The following is a 25,036-nucleotide window of genomic DNA, read 5'->3' as shown; positions in this document are numbered from 1 at the left end:
GAGGAGAAGGAAGGAAAGAAAGGGAGAAGGGAAAGAGCAAGAGAGGAGGGTAGGAATGGCTCCTCCTTGCTGATAGATTAGGAGTCACTGTCTTCAGGTGTGTACCCTCCCACAAGCCTACTAAGCTCCATGGCACAGTCTCATAGCAAGACACACAAATGGCTCTGCTGTGCTCAGTGGATCACAAAAGGAAGACATGAATGCGGAGTTGTAGGGAGGAAAGCTGACAGGGTGGGAAGGAGTTAAGAGAGAGTGGGGGAAGTAACCAGAAAGCATTGCATACATGCATGACCTGTCAAAGAACAAATTTAATTAGTGAAAAAGAACAGAGGAAAGGGAAGGAGAGAAGAGAGAGAGAACAAGTATATATATAGCGTTCAGCTCATAAATCCACCAAAATTCTTTTGTCCATCATCAAGGTGATCTTATAAGTCAAAATTCTTCACTATTTAACACAGCAGGTAACTTGTGTTTTCTTCTCACTTCTAAAATTCTTTAGAATTAACATTTCACTAAGGAAAAAACTTTTAAATTTTTGAGTAAAAAAATATTTGAACACTTTTGTATGATTTCTGTATGAAATGGTCTGAAAAGGAGTGGGGGAGTGGCTGATAGACAGAGACCTCCTTTTCAGAATTCTCCTCATTCTATGTCCCAAAGATGATAAATGTATGGGCTTGGAGTCCACAGCCATCACTAACAGACCATCCCAACGCCTCCCTAAACCCCTCAAATCCTACAACCATGTCCTTTCAGAATCCTTCAGGAAAAGTTATAAGAAGCCAAGTCACACTCACAGGAACCAATCCACAGCTATGATCAGCGTGATGTCCTCTGTGGGCAGGCCGACGGACGTGAGCACAATCACCATGGTGACCAGTCCTGCCTGGGGAATGCCAGCTGCTCCTACACTGGCGGCTGTGGCTGTGATGCTACAAATGGTAAGAGTTGGAAATTCAGGAGGAAAGAGAGAACAGAAGATTGGAAGATCACGAAGGGAAGGGCACCTTAAGTTAAATTCCCAAGCCAACACAGAAAGAAAAATATTCCATGAACTCACTTTGGATGTGAAATGAAATTTAAAAAGTTGAAGTCACAGAAGCAAAAAGCAGAAACTGTGATGTGGGCAGATGGGCTGGGAGTTGTGGAAATGTCTCTCAAAGGGTACAAGATGTCTAGATACCAGATGACTGGCTTCCGGAAATCTAATGTATGGTGTGGAGGGTGTGGCTAGTGATACTGTGTTTGTATTTCAAAGAGAATAGACTTGAAGTGTATTCTCACCATCAGCAAAGAGAAAGAGAAGGGAGAGAAGGAGAGGAGAAGAGAAGGACAGACAGGGAGAGGAGGGGAGAGAGGAAAAGAGAAGGAAGGGAAGGAGGGAGAGAGGAAGGGAGGGGAAAATAAGGAGGAGATGAGAAAATGAGAGGAGACACAGGCACCAAAAGGGGTGTGGGGGAAGGAAAGAAACCATAGGAGACAAATATAATAATCAACCTGACTGTGCTGATCATCTGCAGAGTGCACAGGTAGCAAATCATCATGAAACACATCTTCAAATACATGCAACTTTTGTCAGCTGTCATTCAAGAAAGCTGCGGCTGGAAAAGGAGAGTTGTTTTTTAAGAAGGCAAATGCAGCTTACCACGTTGAAGGCCAGGACATTCCGGCTCGTCTTGGTTTTGAAGCCTATTTCTTTCTTGATTTAAGTTGTTTATTTTCTTAATTTCATGTGTATGAATGTTTGCCTGCATGTATGTTTTATATTGCATGTGCCTTGTGGCCATAGAGTCCATAAAAGAGCATTGGGTCTCCTGGAACCAGGGTGATAAACATCAGTTATGTAAGTAGTGGGAACGAAACCAGATCGTCTGTAAGAGCACCAAGTGCTCTTAACTGCTGAGCCATCTCTCCAGCCCACTGGAGACCATTTCTTGCTCAGATAATCTTTTTTAAAAATTAAAAAGCTAAGGATCTATCTCAGTGGTAGAGCACCTGTCTAGCATGTATAAATCCTTGTTTCCACTTCTAGTCCTGCAAATTAATATGAAATTGAAAGTAGGATCTACAGGGTCACAGGTGGCCTATGTTAAAACTTCAGAATTAACTCCAATTGCCCAGAAAAATGTAATATGTAGTGTAAAGGCCACTGAGTTTCTCAACAAAGGCAGTAGTGCCCTCCAGATGCCAGCTCTCTCCTCAGTAGTTGAGAACACCCCTTTCTAACTTCTATACCATACACACAGAACAAGGGGAGATGATTAGCACAGAGGACAACTCTATCAGAATGGTGGTTGAGCAAATACTCAGACTGGCATTGAAGAATGGGACTTCGAGGGAGAAGACTCCATTCATGAGCTTTATACCTTGCACATGAACTCAGAGCCTATCCTGCCTCATCAGGAGAATGGCAGACACATGCCTATCTTCTCATTGTGACAGAAAAGAGCCAAGGACAGTGCTTCTCATCTGTTACTGAGATTTAAAAACATGTGCCCAAAAGAAACTTTGGAAGAAAGGGTTTTATTTTAGCTCACAATTCCAGGTTATAGTCCATTGTTATAGAGAAGTCAAGGCAGGAACTTGAAGCAGTTAGCCACAACACATCCACAGTCAAGAGCAGAGAAAATGTGTGCATACCTATGGGTCTGGTCTCTCTCAACCTTTAAACAATTTGGGAACCAAACCAAGAGAAGTACTGCCCACTTTTAGGCTGAACCTTCACACATTGATCTCCAACAAACATACCCAAAGGCCAAGGAGCCCTCCTTGAGATTCTCTCCTCAGATGATTCCAGATTCTGCCAAATGTACAATTAAAACAAACCACCACATCACTAGCTGAGGAAAAGATTCCAATTGAAAATGAAATGTAGGGGCCTGAGAGATGGCTCAGTGGGTAAAGATGCTGTGCTGCCAAGTCTGACAGTCTGAGTTCAGTCCCCAGGACCCACATAGCTGAAGAGGAAAACTGAATCCTGTGAGTGGTCCTCAGATCGCCATATGTGCACTGTGACACACACACACACACACACACACACACACACACACACACACAGACGCACACACGCATGCACTCACGCAAACAAATGTAATTTTTAAATTCTTTTAAACCAAGTGGATGAAGAGATGGTTCAGCAGCTAGGAGCACTTACAGCTCTCGCAGAGGACCCAAGCTCTATTCCTAGAACCCGTATCAGGCAGCTGCCTATAACTCCAGTTCCAGGGAACTTGAAGCCCTCTTCTCACCTTAGAAAACACCTTCACACATGAGGTGAACACAGACTCAGACAGGCACATAGAAAATAGAAAAAAATGGGAAGTGTAGTTTCTACTGACCATGTATCACACTCACACCCTTATAAGCCAAAATATTATTCCATTATCAGGTATGGTGGCACATGCCTACAGTGCCAACCAGCCAGGTCAGAGAGAAGGGGGAGAGGGAGGGAGGGAGGGAGGAAAAGAAAGATCATAAGACAAACCATCTTAAGTCAGGATGTATCTATGGTAGAAATTTCCAATGAAGAAAATACTTTCCTTCACAGAGTTTACATTTTCATTCTTGTATGATAGGTAGACAATAAGCAACATGGGTGAGAAAAATCACCCATGGACACAAATGCTGTGGAGCATCCTACATCCTTCATCCAAAATACTGGAAACCAGAAATATTTCACAGGTTGCTTTTTTGTTTTTCAGATTTTTTGATATTTGCATATACATAATTTTATATCTTAGGTAGGAATGAGATGCAACTATAAACAGAAAATTTGTCAGTAGACCTTGTTCACCCAGCCTGTCCTATCCAGTTGATAACATCATTGTCTCACCTGATTGTGGTGATCTGGCCCAGGTTGAGCTCATAGTTGTTCACTTGAGCAATAAAGATGACTGCCAAGGCCTCGTAGAGTACAGTGCCATCCGTGTTGACAGTGGCCCCCATAGGCAGCAGGAACCTGGTGATGCAGTGGTCCACACCCAGGCCCTCCTCCAGGCATCGGAAAGTGATAGGCAGGGTTGCAGAGCTGGGGGAAGAGAGCTCTGGAAGCTGAGAATAGGGAGTTGAAGGATGGGGAGGGGGCAGTAGCAGCAATGGGCCAAAGGAGGGCTTCCCTCTAGCACATATAGAGCAGGTTGGAATTTGAGCAAGGAATAGAAAGTGGGAATGACAGTTGTCCGTGGGGAAGTGGGACTCCTAATGCAGAGAGAACTCAGTGGTAGACATTTCCAGAGGAATGTCTCTTGACCCATTCACACCAAGATTTTACGACACAGTCTAGTCCAGATGGCTGACCTCCCACACCAAAGTCTAAAGATGATGGCTAACTTCAATTGTCAACAACTGAACCAGGAACTACCTAAGAAGAGAGTCTCCATGGGTCATTATGGGTCCTATGGGAATCAACTTTGGGGGATTGTCTTAACTAATTCATATGAGAAGACCCAGCCCACTATAGGTTGTGCTATTCCCTAGTCAGGTGGTCCAGAACTATTTAACAGTGGAGAAACCAAGCTGAGCATAAGCAAGCAAGCAACAAGCATGCATTTATTCTCTGTGCCTGGGTTTGATGTGACTAGCTGCCTCAAGTTCCTGTTTAGATTTGCCCACAGTGATGGGCTATAACCTGCAATTGTAAGCCAAATAAATTTCTTCCCCACACACTAAACTGCCCTTCATCAGGGTATTTTATCACAGCAACAGAAATGAAAGTAGAACAGTAAAAGACAGAGTGTTTGTCTGCACAAGAAACAACCCCATCTACAGGAGCTAGGGCTCTCCCCAACCACTTCACAGAGTATACTTTCATTTGACTGGCAACTTAATAGAAAGAGTAGGCATTTCATTTGGGGTCAGTTTGTCTGCATGAACTGACCCCGTATGGTCAGCTTTATGCCATGAAACTTAAAGCTTGGACTCAAGTCTTTGGCCCTGGAACAAGACATTGCCTATTGCAAAGCACCCAACTCTACTTCAACCTTTCCCAAGCATCAGAAACAGCACTGGAGGTGGGAGCGGGGGCTGACTAGCTCCATAATGATCAGATTGGTTTAATTCTGGGTATAATAATATCAATCCTATTTAGCCCCAGATCAAAGATCAAAAGGCACATTCTCCAATCATCATGAGGACAATAAAAATATTTTCTCCTATCTGTTTGGATCTTGGGATACTTCGTCAAGCTGTTTTAAATTTGGATGGTGAGGGATAAGGATCACTTTAGTAACCCTCTAAAAGCACAAACAGGAGAGGAAAGCCTAAGAAGCCAAGACTCTCTGAGCTTGTGTTACATCCCCAGTACCATCTTAAACTCAGAACTGGCATCTGTCTCTCCTCCTTATAAACTAGAGAAACAAAAGAGACAAGGAGGTTATGAGAGTCATCACAAGACAAAGACTATATCTGTAAGTATAGGCCACCTGTAGAGAGCTTCAAGAGTTCCCCAATACTATTGTACAACCAGAAGAGGTGTTTGGAGAGGTGGAGAGGAGGGTACCTAAAGGAACCTATGAAAGATGAAGAATGGACTCAGGGAGAGTTCAGGGAAAGGCCATACCTGGAAGAGGTACCCATGGCTGTGATGAGGGCCTGTAGCATGCCCCCAACAAATGGGAAGGGGTTCTGATGGGTAACAAGTAGTTTGATGAGGGGTAAAACACCAGCATGGAGGAACAAGCCAATGATGACGGTCAGAGTATACATGCCCAGCTGACCTCCAAGAACAGCCACGTCTTCCATTTCCAGAATCTTCCCAGCAATCAGGAACAGGACACCCTGTTGCTGGAGAATTTCTCTCCAGCTCCCGCCACCAAGTCCCGCCAGTCCCAGAGCCCACTTATAAAATAAACACACAGACTCTTACATTATTTAAACTGCTTGGCCATTAGCTCAGGCCTGTTATTGTCTAGCTCTTACTCTTATATTTAGCCCATTTCTATTAATCTTTACTTTGCCACATGGCTCATGGCTTACTGGTACCTCACATCTTCCTTGTCCTGATGGCGGCTGGCAGTGTCCCTCTCAGCCTTCCACTTCCCAGAATTCTTTTCCTTGTCCCGCCTATACTTCCTGCCTAGCCAATGGCCAATCAGTGATTTATTTACTGACCAATCAGCAACACACTTGACATACAGACCATCCCACAGCACTTCCCCTTTTCTTTTCTTAAAAAGGAAGGTTTTAACTTTAACATAGTAAAATTACATATAACAAAACAATTATCAAGCAAGAATTACAGTTACAATATTAAAGAAGAGATCCTATCTATCTTATATTTGTAAGTTTAAGGTTTTATATCTAACTTATCTTTTATTATAACTAAGGAAAATTGTAAGTATCTAGTCTTTAACCACATCAAAGACCTCAGAAGGATATATTACTACCTGAGAAATGGAGAAGGATATAAGCAACTTTTAGGAGTCTTGTAGGGTAGACAGAGACAGCTGGCAGCCTGGACAGTCATTCAAAGTTCTCTTGTAAAGTTGGGGCATCTGTCTTCAGCCCACAGGCCTAGAGTCTCTTATTCACTTTTCTCTGTGTCCTGTAGAATGTCTGGCAGTTTTCTCTGCAAAGCAGGAACCTGAAGGACCATTTTGTCAAGCAAAGTTCAGTGGTCACCTTTGTATGGGTCCTGCATGTCCAGTTGATCAGACAGTCCAGGCAAGAACAGTTTCTTGCCCAAATGGCTATTTTTGTCAAGGTGAAGATAAACTCCGTATGGAGTGTCTTCGATGCCCATCCTCCTCTCTGAAGTAAATCGGTGCTGTCAGGAGCAGACATGTATCACTGTCCAAAAAGTCTAAATTTTTAAAACATTTTAAATGCCATATTCTGTAGGTCTTTGAAGTGTTTGAAGACTACCTATCTATCTGAAATATATCTATGTATACCTAGAAGACTTAACTAACATGGCTACAAATATTATCATAGATGACTAACTATTAATCTATTTTTTAATTATCCATTACAATTTTAAATGAGTTACATAAACATAATACCTCAAACAAGAATAGAAATATATATACAGTATAACAAAATTAAGTTTAAACTTGTATCAATAAACTAAAATCTGTAGCAATGTAAAACATTTTAAACAAGTTGTTACTCTTTAAAAGTAGGTTCATTAATCTACCCTTTCATCCTATCATATCTAAACTATCCCCTTTTTTTCTTTAGAAAGAGATTGTATTTATAATCAACCTGATTTAAATAAAAATATTGTTTTTTCTCTGTCCCACACCAGAGGGCTCTTCTGATTTGGGACACAAGAATCTCTTAACCATTTTTTTTTCTTTGAGCAATATGTCTGGGTTTAGAGGGGGAGTGAGCCAATTCCATCTCTAAAGCCAGCTTGGTATATTTGGGAATTTGGGCGTAGCTTCTCTTACTACTTCCTGCTGGAGGGGGGCGCTGTATCTTCTGGAGACAGAAAGAAAATTTTAGGATCATGGAGTAGTCCGTGAGGCTGTATATCTGAGCCAGTTGACTTGAAACCATTCTGGATGTTGAATCATCTGGGCCATGGTGTCATTGGAGACCTTTCAGGGGGTCTTGGCTGGTCAAACCTGATGTATCTTAATCTGGAACAAATCCATAGTCTCTGGCTTTCTGTGGAAACAAGAGCAGAGACTCTTTTCCAAAGCAACATATCCTTATATCCAAATTTTGAAGTCAAGGTACCTTTAAAATATACATTTTGGCATAACTCAACAGCTTTTACAATCAAATGTTTTTCTGCAGTTACGAATATCAAAGAGAACATAATCCAGATTCTTTGTGTGGTAGCCATCTTTACGTGGCTTATTTTTTTTATATTAGCGTGAGCCTATTGCTTTAAACTGCAGCCTTCTAAGCCTGAAATGGCGCAGTGGCTCCTGGCTCCGCCCACTTCAGCTTCCCAACATGGCAGCGGTCCGCTTTCCGCCAGCTCTGGGAGCCATAACTCTCAGAAATAGTGGGTCTACACTTTTACCAAAGTAGCGTGTAGCCCAGAAACCTCTTTTTTTGTTTTGTACTAGCAAAGGCTAAATTCACCACACAGTTTAATGTGCTACTTGCAGAGGCCTCATTCCCACCATACTGCAGGTCGAGAGCGCACGCTAGGAACCCGCCAGTAGCTCAAACCGGCAGCTGCCGCTCATTTGAGAGAGACAATTAGGAAGCTGTTTTTAGTTCCGTTTTAGAATCTTTTTTCTAAGTTTTTAGGTGGAAACTCTTGCCACCACGTTGGACGCCATTTGTTGCTGGAGAATTTCTCTCCAGCTCCCGCCACCAAGTCCCGCCAGTCCCAGAGCCCACTTATAAAATAAACACACAGACTCTTACATTATTTAAACTGCTTGGCCATTAGCTCAGGCCTGTTATTGTCTAGCTCTTACTCTTATATTTAGCCCATTTCTATTAATCTTTACTTTGCCACATGGCTCATGGCTTACTGGTACCTCACATCTTCCTTGTCCTGATGGCGGCTGGCAGTGTCCCTCTCAGCCTTCCACTTCCCAGAATTCTTTTCCTTGTCCCGCCTATACTTCCTGCCTAGCCAATGGCCAATCAGTGATTTATTTACTGACCAATCAGCAACACACTTGACATACAGACCATCCCACAGCAATACCCACAGGTGCATACCTGGGCAAGGCACATATGCATTAGGATGATCTTCCTCATAGGTCTGGAGCTGGCATTCCCCAAACTTTGCCTATATAGAATCAAGGAGCCAGACAGTTCTTACCATGAAACCCCAACTCCACCCTAACCTTTCCCGAGCATCAAAGCCAGCACTGGGACACAGGGGAAAATGGCCCTGTGGTTAGGAGTACTTGCTGTTCAATGATGAAAATCTAATTTTGGACACATCATCCACATTGAACAGCTCAAAAACAACTCTATCTCCAGCTCAAGGGATCTGGCACCACTTTCTAGTCTTTATGGGTACCCACAGAAACACCTGCACACCCACTTACACATCCACACACATAAATAAAATAAAATATTTTTTAATAGCATTGGTGTTAGGGTTTGCTCCCAAAACATTTTCCAAAGGCTCATATGTTGAAGGCCAGTGTTCTAAGGTGGGGCCTGTGGAAGCTAATTGTTCATGAGAGTTCCAACCTCCGCTGTGGGTTATCCATTGATGGAGTCATAGCTGAAAGAGCTATTGGGAGTAAACTATAGGAAAGACCTCGTTAAAGACAGTAGGTCATTAGGGGTTGTACCCTTGAAGGACATGTCTTCTCCCCAGTCTCTCCCTCTCTCCCTCTCTTTTTCCTAGATGCAGTGAAGTTAGCAGCTGCATTGGCTATATCCATTCACCATCATGGCCCAAAAGCAATGGAGCCAGCCAACCGGGCAGTTTCCCTCAAACCTGTGAGGCAAAAATAAACCTTACCTCCTTTAAATTGGTTTTCTTGGGTATTTTATCATAGCAACAGAAAAGCTAATTAATACAATTGGATTCTATGAATGTACCCACCTCACACTGGTCACCCACTGCTCATATGATAAGCAGAAAAGTTCCTACAACACCACAGCATTCAGCCTTCTGGGGTCTTTATCTCATTCTCTTATTCAAGCCCCTTCCAGCTCAACTCCGGATGACTATTCCCTTCAGAATTCTGTTCTTAGACATTAATTACTAAGTGTGGCAGTTTGAATGAAAATTGTACCCCTAGGCTCATAGGGAGTGGCACTTTTGGGAGGTGTGGCCTCATTGGACTAGGTGTGGTATTGTTGGAGGAAGTGTGTCATTGGGGGCAGGCTTTGATGTTTCAGATGCTCAAGCCAGGCCCAGTGTGTTTCTCTCTTCCTGCTGCCTGCAGGTCCAGACATAGAACTCTTAGCTCCTTTCCCAGCACCATGTCTGCTTGCATGCCACCACACTTCCTACCATGACAATAATAAAGTAAATCACTGAACTGTAAACCAGCCCTAATTAAATATTTTTCTTTATAAGAGTTGCCATGGTCGTGATGTCTCTTCACAGCAATAGAAACCCTAACCAAGACACTAAAACATCTCTGTCCTTCTAAATTTCCATAAATTGCTCTCTGTGCTAGTTAGTTTGAAGTATCAACTTGACACAATCTAAAATCACCTGAGAAGACAGTTTCAATGAGAAATTATCTAGATCATGTTGGCTTGTGGGCATGTGCTTGGGAGACTGTCTTAATTGCAAATTGTTGTAGAAAGAGTTAGCCACTGTGGGCGGCACCATTTAATGGGCTTGGCCCTGGAATATGCAAGAATAGAGGAAGCTGGCTGAAACTAAGCAAGCAAGCATGTAGGGATTCATGTGTTGATTCTCTCTACTCTGCACTGTGATGTAATGTTTTAAGTTCCTGTTTTGTCTTCTCTACAATAATGGACTGTAACCTAGAAATGTGAGGCTATAAATAACCCTTTGCTCTTTATGTCAGAATTTTATCACAGCAACCAAAATGAAACTAGAGTCCTCCTTGTCCAGTCACTCGGCATTTCTCAGGCTTTGCCTGTTCTCTCCCTTGTTGGTGATGTACCTCTCTCCTCTTCACATCCAGTTAGGTTCTTCCTCTCCTTTCAAGCCCAGCTGCATGGCTCACTCCTCATCTTCCCAGGCAGCATACACTGCATATGGGTCCATCCACTACTGCTGGAGCTTTACTATGGCACCTATGGCTTTGTGTTACACATAGTAGCCTACATCTGTCTCCCCCTGGATTTTACAAACTTCTTCAAGATAAAGTATGACTTCAGTGTATCACTGTGTCTCAAGCCTGGGAAACTGTCTGCTAGATGAATGAGCTAGTGAAGGAGTGAAAGAATTTTGAAAAAATTAATGTGAAAAGGGGACATGGGTCTGGGAAGATGGTTCAGTGGTTAAATCACTTATCATGTAAGCATGAGGACCAGAGTGTAGACCCTCCAAAACCTATGTAATGCTTGGTAGGCATTGCAGCAAGCCTGTATTTCCAGCCTCAGAAGGGAAGTCAGGGCAATTTGGCTAGCAAGATGAGCCATTTCCTTGAGCTCCAGGTTTGACTGAGAGATCCTTCCTTAATGAATAAGAGCTATGGAAAACCAGCCCTAAGTAAATGTTTTCCTTTATAAGAGTTGCCATGGTATAAGAGCTATGGAAAATGATTCCCAACATCCCCTTGGGCCACCACACACATACTTGCCCCCACTCATGCAAAAATAACATACATTCACATGCACATCACACCATACCCAAATGTAGAAAGGAAACTAAAATAGGGCTTGAATAAGTATGAAAGTGAAGAGATAAATGGAATATCTGAGGGAGTAAATGAGAGAATGGCAAATGCATACATAAATCAACAGGTTTGGGAGTGAATCCAAGTGTACTGGTTTGAGTGAGTAAATAAACAAATGCAGTCAATGTCTTAACTAATGGGGTTAATACTATAGCTCAGTGTCACAGTAATTGCCTAGCTTACTCAAGGCCCTAGGTTCCATCCTGAGCACCATGGAAAAAAAGATTGTTATTTAGGAAACTGAAGGTACAGCTCAGTGGTAGAGTGATTGATTATCTAGTAGATGTAAGACCTTGGTTCAACCCTAGCACTTAAAAATAATTATGGGGGCCAGAAAGATGGCTCCCCAGATAAAGACATGTTCTGCCAAGCCTGAAGGCCTGAGTTGGATCCTGAAATCCACATGGTAGGAAGAGAGAACTAACTCCCACAACTTTATCCTCTATCTCCACATGCATGCTGTGGTATGCATATCCATACACATATACTCAGACAGGATAGGTAGATAGATAGATAAATGTAGTAAAGTGATCATTGTGAAGTAATTTAACTAATGAACATATTCATCAGTGAATAGATACATGAAGAAATGATTTAACTGATAAATAGAAAAAGACATTAAAAGAAGATAAGTAAGTGGGCCAAAGCCAGAAAAAGTGAGAATGAATGAGTAAATAAAAGAAATAGATGAGGAAATGAATGACTGAATAAGTCACTGAATTGAATCATTGCAGAAAAGAATGAGGAAGCGAATTAGTGAGTTGATGAGTGAATTAACAAATGCAGAAATGTGGTGGTGCATGCCTATAATCCCATTAATCAGGAGGCTGATACAAAAGGCTGGCAGGTTCCAGACAATCCTGGGCTACATAGGAAGATGTGTCTCAAAAACAGTGCAATGAGCTCACAGCAACTGTAGTTGTTTGCACAAATTGACACAGGATCAAGCCAGTCAACATTCCAACATGGAGTGAGGAGAGATTCACAAGCCCCAATCTTAGCTGAGAAACTATTTTGACAGTTAATGGCTTCTGGGGAATGAAGAGTCAAATTTCTTCCTGGATGTGGCGTCTTGTAGGTTGCCCAAATCAGTGGCTGTGCCCTCATCCATGTTCATACAGACAGTTCTAATTGGAATCAATGGGAGATATATACAAACACATGCATATGAGGATATAAAGTTGGAAGGGGAACATAAGAGTCTGAGAGAAGTCGAGGGAGAATGGGAATATGGGTATTATCAAGACACTTTGTATACATGTATGAAATTATCTAAGAATACATTTTTATTACATAAAAATGGGAGGACAGTGGGTGACCCAATGTGTGGGAGAATGAACATAGATGAGTGAGTGAATGAATCAGAGAGTGAATGCACGAGTGAGTGAGTAAATAGATTAATGGGGTTATGAACTGCTGAATAAATCACTACAGAAAGATATGAATGAACAGATGAGTTAATGATTAAATTAACTAACACACAGATGAATGACTAGCCAAATGTCTCCAACAATCCCATCATCCTGGTCACCGTCACGCCCAGGAACCACCACCACCCAGGCACATGCACCCACCCACTACTCACCAGATGATGATGCCCACCAGCCTCATAATAGCCTCATTGAGGATGTCAAAAAAGTCCCTCAGGACACAGCCTTTGTGCTCCATGCCACCAATGACCAGCCCGAAGGCCACAGAGAAGACCACAAGGCCCAAGGCATTGATGCCACTGGCTGAACCAGGCACAGGCACAGTCTCCTCGAAGCTTATCACTTCCTGCAGGGTGCCCAAGGCCTGGGTGACATTTTCCAGGATGCTGGTTTCATTCTCCACTGAGGATGGGGGAGACATGGAGGCCCCCAGTTCTGACCCATTCTCTGTCTTTACAATCATCCTCATGTGCTGTACTACGTCTTAAACTGAAATGTGGAGAAATTGAGACCAGATTCAGTATGGTGGTAAACTCCCTTGTAAATATCCCTAAAAAACAAAAATAAAAACCAGGAGCTAGGTGTGTGAGGCCCTGTGTTCCATACTTGGCATTTTCACAAGCGCACACAACACACACACATACACACACACACACACACACACACACACACACACACACACACACATTGGAATTGCTCTTAAAGCCTGGCAAGCCCAAGGTTGGATATGTAACCATGAATTATGAATTCATAAACATGAATTAAATAACTCAAAGAAATACAAGATGAGCTACCCAAAAATCCAAATCTGTGGCAGACAAGATGGCTCAGTGAGTGAAGGTGCTTTCAGCCAAGGCCGATAAACTAAGTCTGATCCCAGGCCCCACACGGTAGAAGTGGAGAGCTGACTCTGCAACTTGTCCTCTGCTCCACACATGTGCTCCATGGCATGTACCCATCTATCTACATAACCACACACACAAAGTAAGTAAAATGCAAAAAAACAACAATCCAATAACCAAAATGCACCAAATTTGGAAACTTTTTAAAGATTTATTTGTGTGTGTGTGTGTGTGTGTGTGTGTGTGTGTGTTTGTGTGCCTTTGTCTGCTTGTTTAATTGGAATGATTTGGCCATTTCACCATATATATGTATTTCATATATATTTATGTATTTCGCATTTATATATGAAATATATGCATTTTCTTATATAACGAATCATATATGAATATATATGCATGTTTCATATGTGTTTTATATATCATACTTATATGATATATATGTAAGTATATATTTCAGAGCCCCATAAAGACCTATAGCATATCACCCTGTTGTACAGCAGCTTCCTCTAAATTGAAAGATTCACTCCAGTAGGGAGCTGGAAGATTCATGAAATTCAGGAAGAAAACAAATTTCCCATTTGAGAAATCTGAAGCTTACAAGATTCGTGAAGTCCCTTCCCCGTGTTTATAAAAACATCAGATAAACGGCTAGTGGAGGAGACTCTGACCTGCCAAGCTGCGGAGAGGAGATTCCCGGACCTGGTGAGCTGCTTGCACATTGCACAGAGAGCTCCTCCAGGAATACAGCTTTCAACAGTTGCCACCCATGATAGGATGGACTTTTCTGGGGATGCAACTGCTTTTGAGTCACGACTGCTCCTGTAAGTAACCCCTCACCTACATGCCAATTAAAAAGCCTGCCAAGAACTCATTGGCTCACCAAATTGGTGCAATTGTGACTTTGGTCTGTCTTGGGGTGACAGACCTGTGTGTTTCATCTCCCCAGAAAAAGTTTCACACACAACTCCTTGACATGTATGAATTCCATGTCCATAGACAAGCAACCATGGATTGAAAATGCTGGAGAAAACTATTTGTGTAGTGAACACATGCAGACCTTTGTGTGTCATTAGTCTTCTAAACCAGTGGTTCTCAACCTGTGGGTCATGGTCGTTGGACAACATGAATTTTGTATCACCTCAGGAACTGAGACACCACTCAGGAGCAAAATTACAGTTATGAAGTAGCAATAAAAATAATGTTATGTTTGTGGGTAACCACAACATGAGGAACTGCATTACAGAGCCACAGTTTTAGGAAGGTTGAGAACTGTTGCTGTAAATGGTTCTAATGCAGAACTGCTGTCTGCATATCATTTACATGTGTTAGCTGTCCTGCATCACCTAGAGGTGATCTAGAGGTCATCTGAAAATTCTACCCATTGATAGAAGAGAATTGAGCAGCAAAGATTTTGTATACAATCTTTGTTAATGCCAAGGGATAGTACAATTTTTGTATCTCTTTTTTAAATTTCTTAATAAAACATATGACTAAAGAAATGAGTAACTGGCTGGGCGGTGGTGGCGCACGCCTTTAATCCCAGCACTCGGGAGGCAGAGCCAGGCGGATCTCTGTGAGTTCAAGGCCAGCCTGGGCTACCAAGTGAGTTCCAGGAAAAGGCACAAAGCTACACAGAGAAACCCTGTCTCGAAAAAAAAAAAAAAAAAAGAAATGAGTAACTGTGCCAGCAAGACAGCTCACAGCAGGTCAAAGTGGTCCCTGTGCATAGGCCTGATGATCTGAGTTAGATCTTCAGAACCCATGGTGGGAGGAGAGAATCAACCTCCAAAAGGTTGTCATGTGAGCTCCACACCCTCACCTGACATGCATTCACACACACAAACACACACACACACACACACACACACACACACACACACACTGAAAATAATGATGATAATGATAATAATAATAAAAGAAATTAGTAACTGACATTTGCCTAATATAAACAAGTCCTGGGTTTCATCCTCTTCACCAAAGAAAAGGAATTAGTAACCAAATAGTGAGGATGTTAAAAACCAAGCATGGAAAATGGATATATAGTCTGCATCTTTATGTCTGGCCTTCAATAAAGGGGTTGCTATACGCCCTCTGCTGGCCAAATCCAGTCCACTACTTGCTTCTGTAAATAAAGTTTTAGAGGAAAGTGTAAGTCCTCTTCACATGTTGCCTGTGGCTGCTTTTCTACTATCAGCCTCAAGCTGATGCTCAGACAGATTTTAGCACACCTGTGATCAGAAGTCTCAGAACCCCGACCCCAGCGTCCCAGCCTCCATGAGTTCCATAACCTGGCAACCCTTTGCCTCACCATCATAGCTATGGGCAGTACACACATTCTCCCAGAATCCTCCCCAAGGTCCTCCCACTCAGGCCCTTCTTCCACCCTTCTCCTTGGGAAGCAAGCTCCCTCCACCCGCCATCCCTCCTTGATTAAACCATGTGCTTCTCCAAACCTGTTTGAAGCAGGCCTCCACAAGGTTAGGTGGAAACATATTTCTGCACAAAAACATCAGAGAAGGGAAAGTGGTTAGAGTCTGGGAGTGAGCCAAAAGTCATTACTGCACTGATAGCCATGACAACAGCAGCAGCAGGCAATATAGAAATGCATGGTGTGGGCCGAGTGTTGAGCAAAGTACCTGCCCTACATCATCTGACATAAACCCTGCAATGACCCTAGAAGTAAACACTGTAAATATCTCTAGCTTCCACACGAGGTAACCAGAGGCCAGAGGAGATCACCCAGACCCATAGAGCTGCTCAGAGGTGCAGATATAACTTACCATGGATTGATTATAGTTAGGCCCCTCCCAAAGTCATGGAATCTGATTGCCATAAAGGTGATGGTGGAGCCTTGGACTAAAGAAGTTTACAGAGTAATAGGAAGTGGCCTTGTTTTTTATATGCTTGCTCTGGATAACCATCATGTGCTCTCTGCCATGTTAGGATGCAGCTAGAAGGTCCTCACTAGATGCTGGTGCAAAGTTGTTGGACATCCTAGATCCCTGAACATGAGCTAAATAAACCTTTGTCTTTTGGTTCTTTGGTTTTGTTTTCATTTTACAACTAACTCAGTTTCAAGTATATTTTTTATTTAATTTTTAATACACTTATTGGAAGGCACAGTGCCATGGTGTACATGTAAAAGGTAGACAACTTCTAGGAGTTGGTTCTCTTGTTCCACCACGTGGATCCCGTCAGGTTGTCAGGCCTGGTGACAAGTGCCTTTACCCACTAAATCATTTCACTGGCCCTAAATTTTATTACATTTATTTAGGTGTGTGTGTGTGTGTGTGTGTGTGTGTGTGTGTGTGTGTGTGTGTACACATGACACAGCATGTATATGGAGTTGGGAGGACAACTTGCAGGACTCTGTTCTCTCCTTCCACCACAAGGAAGGTCCAGAGGATTGAACTCAGGTGGTCAGGCTTGGCAGCAAATAACTTTACCCACTAAGACATCTCATTGGACCTCAGCTAGTGTATAATAGCAGCAGAAAACACCATAAGAGTTCCTAAACTCTTCCGGTGCCAAGTCAGTACCATGGGAACAGTATGGCTGGCTTTGACATTACTTCTGACAGGCAAAGTCTCATTGGGGATTTAGCTCAGTGGTAGAGCACTTGCCTAGCAAATGAAAGGCTCTGGGTTTGGTCCTCAGCTCCAGAAAAAAAAAAGAGAATCATTTGCTCACCAAAGAGGTTATGAACACCTAGTGAACAGCAGCCGCTCCTCTTACTCGGTCCTGGGATACTACAACACTGTCCTCTCCAGCCTCAGAGCTCAAAGATCAGACCTAGACTTAGCTTTCTTAAGGATATGCAAGGATCCAGGGCAGAAATGGCAACCAATAGTTGCTTCCTTTTCCAAACTAGATCCATCTTTCCCTGTAGTCTCTCACAGAAAAGAATTGTTGCATGCATATCTGGAAGTTCCAACAAAATGAGAATGTCACCTGACCAGGTCCATGAAAGCATCAGCTGTTGGGACAGTCTTAATTCGGCCCTCAAGGTGCAGCCCCTCCTTGGAGCCTTTCCCAGGGTGGATGATGGTGACCATTAGGATCCCAATGAAAACCACAATGACTGTGGTCACCATGTAGTACACAGCTGGCCACATTCCCATCCACCCTGTTGCCTTGTTGTCCAGGGATGCCATACCTAGAAAAGAGGTAATGCAGTCCCTGCAACAGCACCCACTCCTTTTTCCCTCCTTCTGTTCCACCCATTCCACACCATCAGCTCAAAATCATTGCACATCCCTTAACTGAAGATGTCCACAAAAAACATGGTTCACCTTCTAATGCTGAGAGTTATCACAACCACTTTTATGCTATCATGAATAAATATATTATCAGGCAAAATATAATTTGATTATAGTTTTTAAAGTGAATAAAGGGAGCTGGTAAGATTACTCAGTAGTTAAGAACACATACTGCTCATACAGGGAACCCAAATTCCAGTAGCAACAGAATATCACAACCACTTGAAACTTCAGCTCCAGGGTATCTGATGCCCCCTTCTGGCGTCCATGGGCACATGCATTCATGTGTACATACCCACATAGACACATGATTAAATAATAATAACAAAATAAGTATATAAAAGTAAATAAAAGTTTTGTTTCACTTTGAAATAAAGTTGTACAGTGTACAGAGTATACCCCCACCACCTAGAGATGATGTGAAGTACACGAGAGGAGAGGCATAGGTCATCTGCAAACACTACATCATTTTACAGAAAGGGCTTCAGCATCCTCAGGTATTGGTGTCTATAGGGATCTTGAAACCAATCCCCTGGTGGTTCAACCAAGGGATGATTCAGGTTTTGATTCTCAAACTAAAAACAAATTTTTTAATGAAAATATTGCTCAAGAAATGAGTAACTGGGCCAGCACCCTGGACCTGACTCAAAACCAGTTTGCTCACTACCATAGGCATGTGGTGGAGAAACACACACACATGAAAACATACCACTCCATTTTATTACTCCAAATAACTCCACCAATCACAGTACCTCCCTTTACTCCAAGTCAACCTTTCAACTTCCACCCAACCCTCCCCCTATCCTGCACCATAAATATCACAATCATTGAAGTCTTCATCCCAGGGTCCTCCACAACTCCCACCTCCCTCAAACCCACCCATTTCTACATTTTGCCTGGATACTGTTCATGCTGTACCTCTATGTCTCCTACCAGGCATTGCAACCATCCAGTTGCTATGAGTTTGAGATACTAACAATCTGCACTTTTCTCCTGAGAGTGATCCTCAGCAGAATGGGAGCTTCCTCCTCCAGAAAGGCCCCAGTGTCCAGCAGCAGTCAATAATTGCTGGTGCAGATGAAGACAGAGTTGGTGGTGAGGGACACCTCCATGATGTATGGCAGAAGGACAATCTGTATCTATTTGTCTTGCCTGATCCCTAGTAATATTGTGCATAAGCCAAAAAGTTGTGCACTGATATGGTATAATTGATGACTTTATCAAGCTTGGACAACTCCCTCAGAAGTTTTATCAGAACCGACCACAATCACTAGGTGATTAGAGGATCATGGGCGAGTGGCTGGTTCGGCTTTCTGATTTCCCTCAGCCAAAGGCCCTGGGAGTCCAGAATGAGCACATAAGTGCCCTATGAAGAAAGGGCAAGTTCTCCTTTGAATAAGTGTTTACAATTGCCTAAACAAATCCCAAGGGTTGGCAACATTTTTATTTTGACTGGTAGTTTCCAGCAAAGGCACAGAGTGTGCAATGTAAGCACTATCTGTATAGATATTAAGAGATTGATCAGAAAAATGCTGAAAAAACTGTGATGACAGCATGTAGCTCTGTTATTTGAGCAGAGGAGTCATTTGTAGTAAATTGCACTACTTCATCATTATAAGCGAAAGCAGCGGTGCCTGTTGAGGAGCCATCAGTGAATACCAATATGGCATCCCTCAAGGGAATAAATGATGTCACATAGAGAATACAAATTCATGTTTATTGGCAAAATCAATAAGTTTATCTGTAGGCTAATGATTATGTAAGATTCCTAAATATGAGGCCAAAGCAATAGGCCAGAATTCAGTAGTTTCCATAAGCCAATCAATTTGTTCTTTGGTATAAAGTTGTATAATAACATCTGGTTCTGTACCAAAATAGCACCTTCCTTGTTCTCTCCCTAAAATTATAAGATCAGAAACAGCCTGATAATAAGGTCCAATGTCCCTTTTGGGTGTGGCCGGGAGATGGATCCACATTAAAGGTGCAGTCTGCCAAAAAACAGCAGTTGGTGAAAGAACTGTTCTACATATAATAAATTTCAAAGGTTTATCATAATCCATAAATGTGACAGCTTGTGATCCGATGGCTTGTTCTACTATTTGAATAGCTTTTCTCCCTTCCAGAGTAAGCTCACAGGGAGACATGGCACTAGCATTTCCAGGTAATATATCATAAAGAGTTTTTACATCACTCTTACTGAGATTCAAATATGGGATAAGCCAGTTAATATCTCCAAGAAGTTTTTGAAAATCATTTAGGTTTTAAAGGTTACCTAATATTAACTCTAATTTCTGAGAGGAAATTTTAGACCCCATCATTTGGAACCCAAGATAAGTATATGGATCTGTTACCTGAACTTTATCAGGTGTTATCTCCAGTCCCTTACTTTGCAAGGCATTTTAAAGCTCATCATAACATTTTAAAACCTTGCCACCATCTTTTACAGCTATCAAAATATCATCCATATAGTGGATTATATACATTTCTGGCCAATGATTTCTTACTGATTGCATTGCAAGAGCAACATAAGATTTACATAAAGTGGGACTATTAGCCATGCCCTGTGGGAGGACATGCTGTTGACATCTCCTCATTGGTGCTTTAAAATTGATGGCAGGTAGGCTGAATGCAAAGAATTTTTGATCATCTGGATGAAAAGGGATGGTGAAAAAGCAATCTTTCAAGTCTATGATAACTTTGAAATGTCCCAAAGGTATGGCAAAGGGTAAAGGGAGGCCAGGTTGAAGGCTCCCATCAGTACCATCATTTTATTCACTGCCCTTAAATCTTGTAATAGCTGTCATTTACCTGGTTTTTTCTTAATAACAAAGTTAGGAGTATTCCAAGGAGCATTACTAGGGATGATATGGCCAGCTTCAAGCTGCTTCTGTACCAGCTGTTGTGCAGTCAATAATTTTTCATGGTTAACAGGCCATTGATCGACCCACACAGGCTTTTCAGATGACCAGGTGATTTTTTCCACATGAGTCACAGGAGTACCAATGGGCCCTATGGAAAATGGCCTAATCCTGCTCTGTGTGGATCTAGGGGTGGCCTCCAGAGGTTTTAGTATTCCTGTTCCATGTTTTCCTAAGCCTCTACCTGATAAGTACCCATTTTTCAACATTTGAGTGGTAACAACATTATTAGGACTGCACATGATTATTCCAAATTGAGGCAAGTCTCTAGCCAAGAAGTTGATTGATAATCTGGCTATAACATAAGGTTGTATGGTACCTTGATTACTTTCCTGATCTTTCCCATTTAAAATTTTTGAACTCCTTTCATGGTTTTGACTTTGTCCTATTCCCTTCAAAGGGGTCAAGGTAGCATCTAATGACCAAGTTATGGGCCATTCTTCCTTTTTAATAATGGTAACATCTACACCTGTATCAACCAGACCCAAGAATTCCTTGCCATCCAGCCATATGGTCATGAGAGTCTTCTGTGATGATACTACTTCTGCCCAGTAAATATCTAATGATCCAAAGCCCTTATTACCTCTTTGGATTGTAGCTACTTTATTAGAGGTGAAGAGTAAGGGGAGAAGCAGCAATTGTACAAACCTTTGTCCTGTCATAATGGTATCAATATTTTTTGGGGAAGATGCCTTAACCTTAATTTCTCCAGAGTAGTCATTATCTGTAACTCCAGGGAGTACCTGTAACCCATTGAGTATGGAACTGCTACATCCCACTATAAGGCCAAATGTTTCCTTAGGTAAAAGGCCAAAGACTCCAGTGGGTAGGGCTTGGATCCCCATCTCAGGTGTTAATACTGGGTGGGTGGTGGAACTGAAGTCCAGTCCCGCACTTCCTGTTGTGGCTCTGAGGAGGTTTGAAATGGATTGTTGTTTGCTGGAACAAAACTGACTGCCCCAAAGATTTGTTTGGGTCTGGGGGCCTGGGGCTGTCCCCTGTTCCCATTTCCCTGAACCTGAGACAGGGGTTGTCCTTGAGCATCTGTCTTGGATCTGCATTTACTAGCCCAATGTTTTCTTTTATATCTGTGGTGCAAGCCTTGGACTTGTATTTTTATGTCCTTTACACTCCTTAGCAAAATGTCCAGTTTCCCCATAAGTAAAACCCTTATTTTTATTTTGTTGGAATAGAAATTGTCTAACTGTGTACCCTTGCATAGCAACAACCATAGCAAGACCTTGCTGATAAGTGGTTCCGATATTGGAGCAGAGGAGTATATAACCTGACAAATCAGTCTTTTTCTTGTACGGGTGGATGGCTGCTTGGTAGGCAGCAATGGCATTTTCAAAAGCCAGTTGTTTGACGAAGTCCATACCCGCATCAGTGTTGCCAAAGATCCTGCCAGCTGCAGTTATTAAACGATGGATAAAGTTTGCAAAAGGCTCATCTGGCCCTTGTTTGATGTTAGTTAGAGAAGAGCTCATGTCCCCTTTTACTGGCAGTTTTCTCCAGGCTTTAGTTGGGGCCACTTGGACTTGTGCAAATATACCTGCAACATATTGCATTTGAACTTCACTGCTTGCATGATTCCCTTCTCCTATCAGCATGTCTAAATTCCATCCATTGCCAGTTTGCACATTGCGCCTGGCAGTATCTTTACATGTGTGGACCAACTCAGACTTCCACAGAAGATAATCCCCTCCAGCTAGAGTTGCTTGAGCAAGTGTCTGCCAGTCTCCAGGTGTGAGCCAATTCTTGGCCACTGACTCCTCAATTGCTGTAGTATAGAAAGCTGTGGCCCCATGCTGTGCTACCACTGTCTGTAATTCTTTAATTAATTTGAAAACGAAACCTGAATAATGTCACCAGGCAGGCCTGCCCTTGTGCATCCAGTGTTTCAGTTGTTGGGATTGTTTCCATTTCATCTAATTCTGGTGTAAATTCTGGTTTTGGGGAAAATTTCGGAGCTGTCTTCCTTATAGGTGGTTTTTGGTTACAGGATTTTCCTTGTTTGGCCTCACTCTTGGATTTTCCTGTTTTTAAACCCTCTAGTTGAACTATAAGGTCCGGATACTCTTTTTCTAGTTTTATTTGTTCTTTGATAAACCCTATCTTGTCTTGAAGCTCTTTTCTAGGGTTGAGAACTGAACATGCCAAGGACGGGACTCTGGGGATGAGGCTATAAGGTGGAGGATGCTGAGTGATAAGCGGCCAGTCTGGATTATGTTATCTACTTGCTTCTTCCCCCAAGTCATCCCAGCCTCATCACTTAAATCATCCTTGGCATCTAAAAATTCTGTCAAAGTTGGATATATTTTTTCATCTTAGGTTTAGCTCCCTCCAAATGGTATGATCTAGATTTTAACTTCAAGGGTGTCTTTTTATCAGCCATTTTTTGGCTTTTTTAAATTATTTTTTAATCTCCCTCCCTCAGGGTGTGATATTTTGTCTTTCCATGAGTCCTTTAATTTCAATTTCAACCTTTTTATTTTCTATTTCTGAGAGTTTACTGACTGCCTTCTTATCTTCTTCAACATCACTCTCAAAAGTCATGAGATCCTCACATTCTTTCTCCTTTTTTCTGTCCTTTTGTTCTAAATCTTTTTTCTTTGATTCCTTCTTATATTTCTGTACCTGAAGGATTTTTCTTCCTTTTTATAATCACATTTGCAATGACAGAATCCTGATGTCTCTGTGATAAAATTTCATCTATTAATTTCCAATAAGAAACAGCAGTTACTGGAACCTTTTCAGGTCCAAATGTTTGATAATAATCTTTAAGGGCATCCCCAGCTTGTTACCCTGATAGCTTGCTCTGGGTTTTTATTATTAAGACCAGTTAGGATTTGTGCTACATCGGATGCCCCAACTTTAGGGCATGAATTCACAAAAAAATCTGATTGCCTGTGGCAATTGGGAATTCTTAAAGGACAAAATTAGTTAAAAGAGAGAGTTTTTCCCACATTAAAAAATGGAAAACACTATTATGATGGAGAGAGTTAAGTCCTTATATGATTACACAATGCATAGTTTGAAAATGGAACAATTAGATGAGAGGATAATTAATTTAGATGAGATTTATGTAATGTCAATTATAAATATTATTTGTTTCATCATTTTTATTTTATCATTAAAGAAGTTTGTTATATGAGTGCCAAGATAAAAGTTTTAGAAAAGCTTGTTTAAAAAGATCATAGATGGGGGTTGGGGATTTAGCTCATTGGTAGCGTGCTTGCCTAGCAAGCACAAGGACCTGAGTTCTGTGCTCAGCTCCTAAAATAAATAAATAAATAGATAAATAATCATAGATATATTCAGACCCAGACAGAGGAATTTAAAGAACAAATATCAGCATCACATTAAATGTTACAGAGAAACAGTCCAAGGATTTCAAACTGCCAACCTTAAATTATCCAGTAACCTTACAGGAATTACCAAATGATACATATCCCCCAGACTGTGTAAGAGCTGAATGGACTCTTGTGCAAATGTTAGGTCTGAGACTATTCAAAGAATTGATAGTCTCATATGTCATGCATTCACCGTTTGTGAAGCAGATGTTAAACTTGTGGTCAAATTCAGCCTCCCCAGTATTCCAAAGGACATATGTTCTGAGTATTTGCAAGACTTAATAGTATGAGTAAGAGTTCTAAACCCACAAATTTTACTATGACTGTGTGAAAATGAAAAAGTTCCATACACTAAGGCAGAGATGACATTTCTGTTATTTGTAATGACAATTGTGAATTTGTGACCCAGGTTTTCTGTGTGTCTATATTTTTCATTTTTCAAAATTTGAAATTTCAAAGCTTAAAGAGAATTAGTGTCACCATATATGATAACTTTTGCTGATAATATCATAACTAGATAATGATACATACATGCCAGTTTCTTGTATAACTGTATAAAGGTGATTCTTGGAATCACATTCACAAAGGCTAAAGAGGCTCTGCTTTGTTAATTTGCATCTTTTCTTATCTCTGATAAAAATTTAATACTTTTTTCATCATCTGTTGTGACCAGATCTGCTGTGGGATGGTCTGTATGTCAAGTGTGTTGCTGATTGGTCAATAAATAAATCACTGATTGGCCAGTGGTCAGGCAGGAAGTATAGGTGGGACAAGGAGGAGAATAAAGCTGGGAAGTGGAAGGCTGAGTCAGAGACACTGCCAGCCCCCATGATAAGAAACAGCATGTGAAGATGCCAGTAAGCCACGAGCAACGTGGCAAGGTATAGATTTATAGAAATGGATTAATTTAAGCTGTAAGAACAGTTAGCATGAAGCCTGCCATGGCCATACAGTTTGTAACCAATATAAGTCTCTGTGTTTA

At 41.7% G+C, this 25,036-nt stretch overlaps 1 pseudogene; it reads right to left on the bottom strand.

Moving 5' to 3' along the window:
• LOC131900449 (excitatory amino acid transporter 4-like) overlaps positions 1 to 25,036 on the bottom strand; it is a 419,569-nt pseudogene that overhangs the window by 1,337 nt on the left and 393,196 nt on the right.

The sequence above is a fragment of the Peromyscus eremicus genome, unplaced genomic scaffold (assembly GCF_949786415.1).
Source record: "Peromyscus eremicus unplaced genomic scaffold, PerEre_H2_v1 PerEre#2#chr22_unloc_1, whole genome shotgun sequence".
Taxonomy (NCBI): domain Eukaryota; kingdom Metazoa; phylum Chordata; class Mammalia; order Rodentia; family Cricetidae; genus Peromyscus; species Peromyscus eremicus.
Note: the sequence above shows the minus strand (reverse complement) of the source record. Positions and strands in the feature narration are given on the sequence as shown.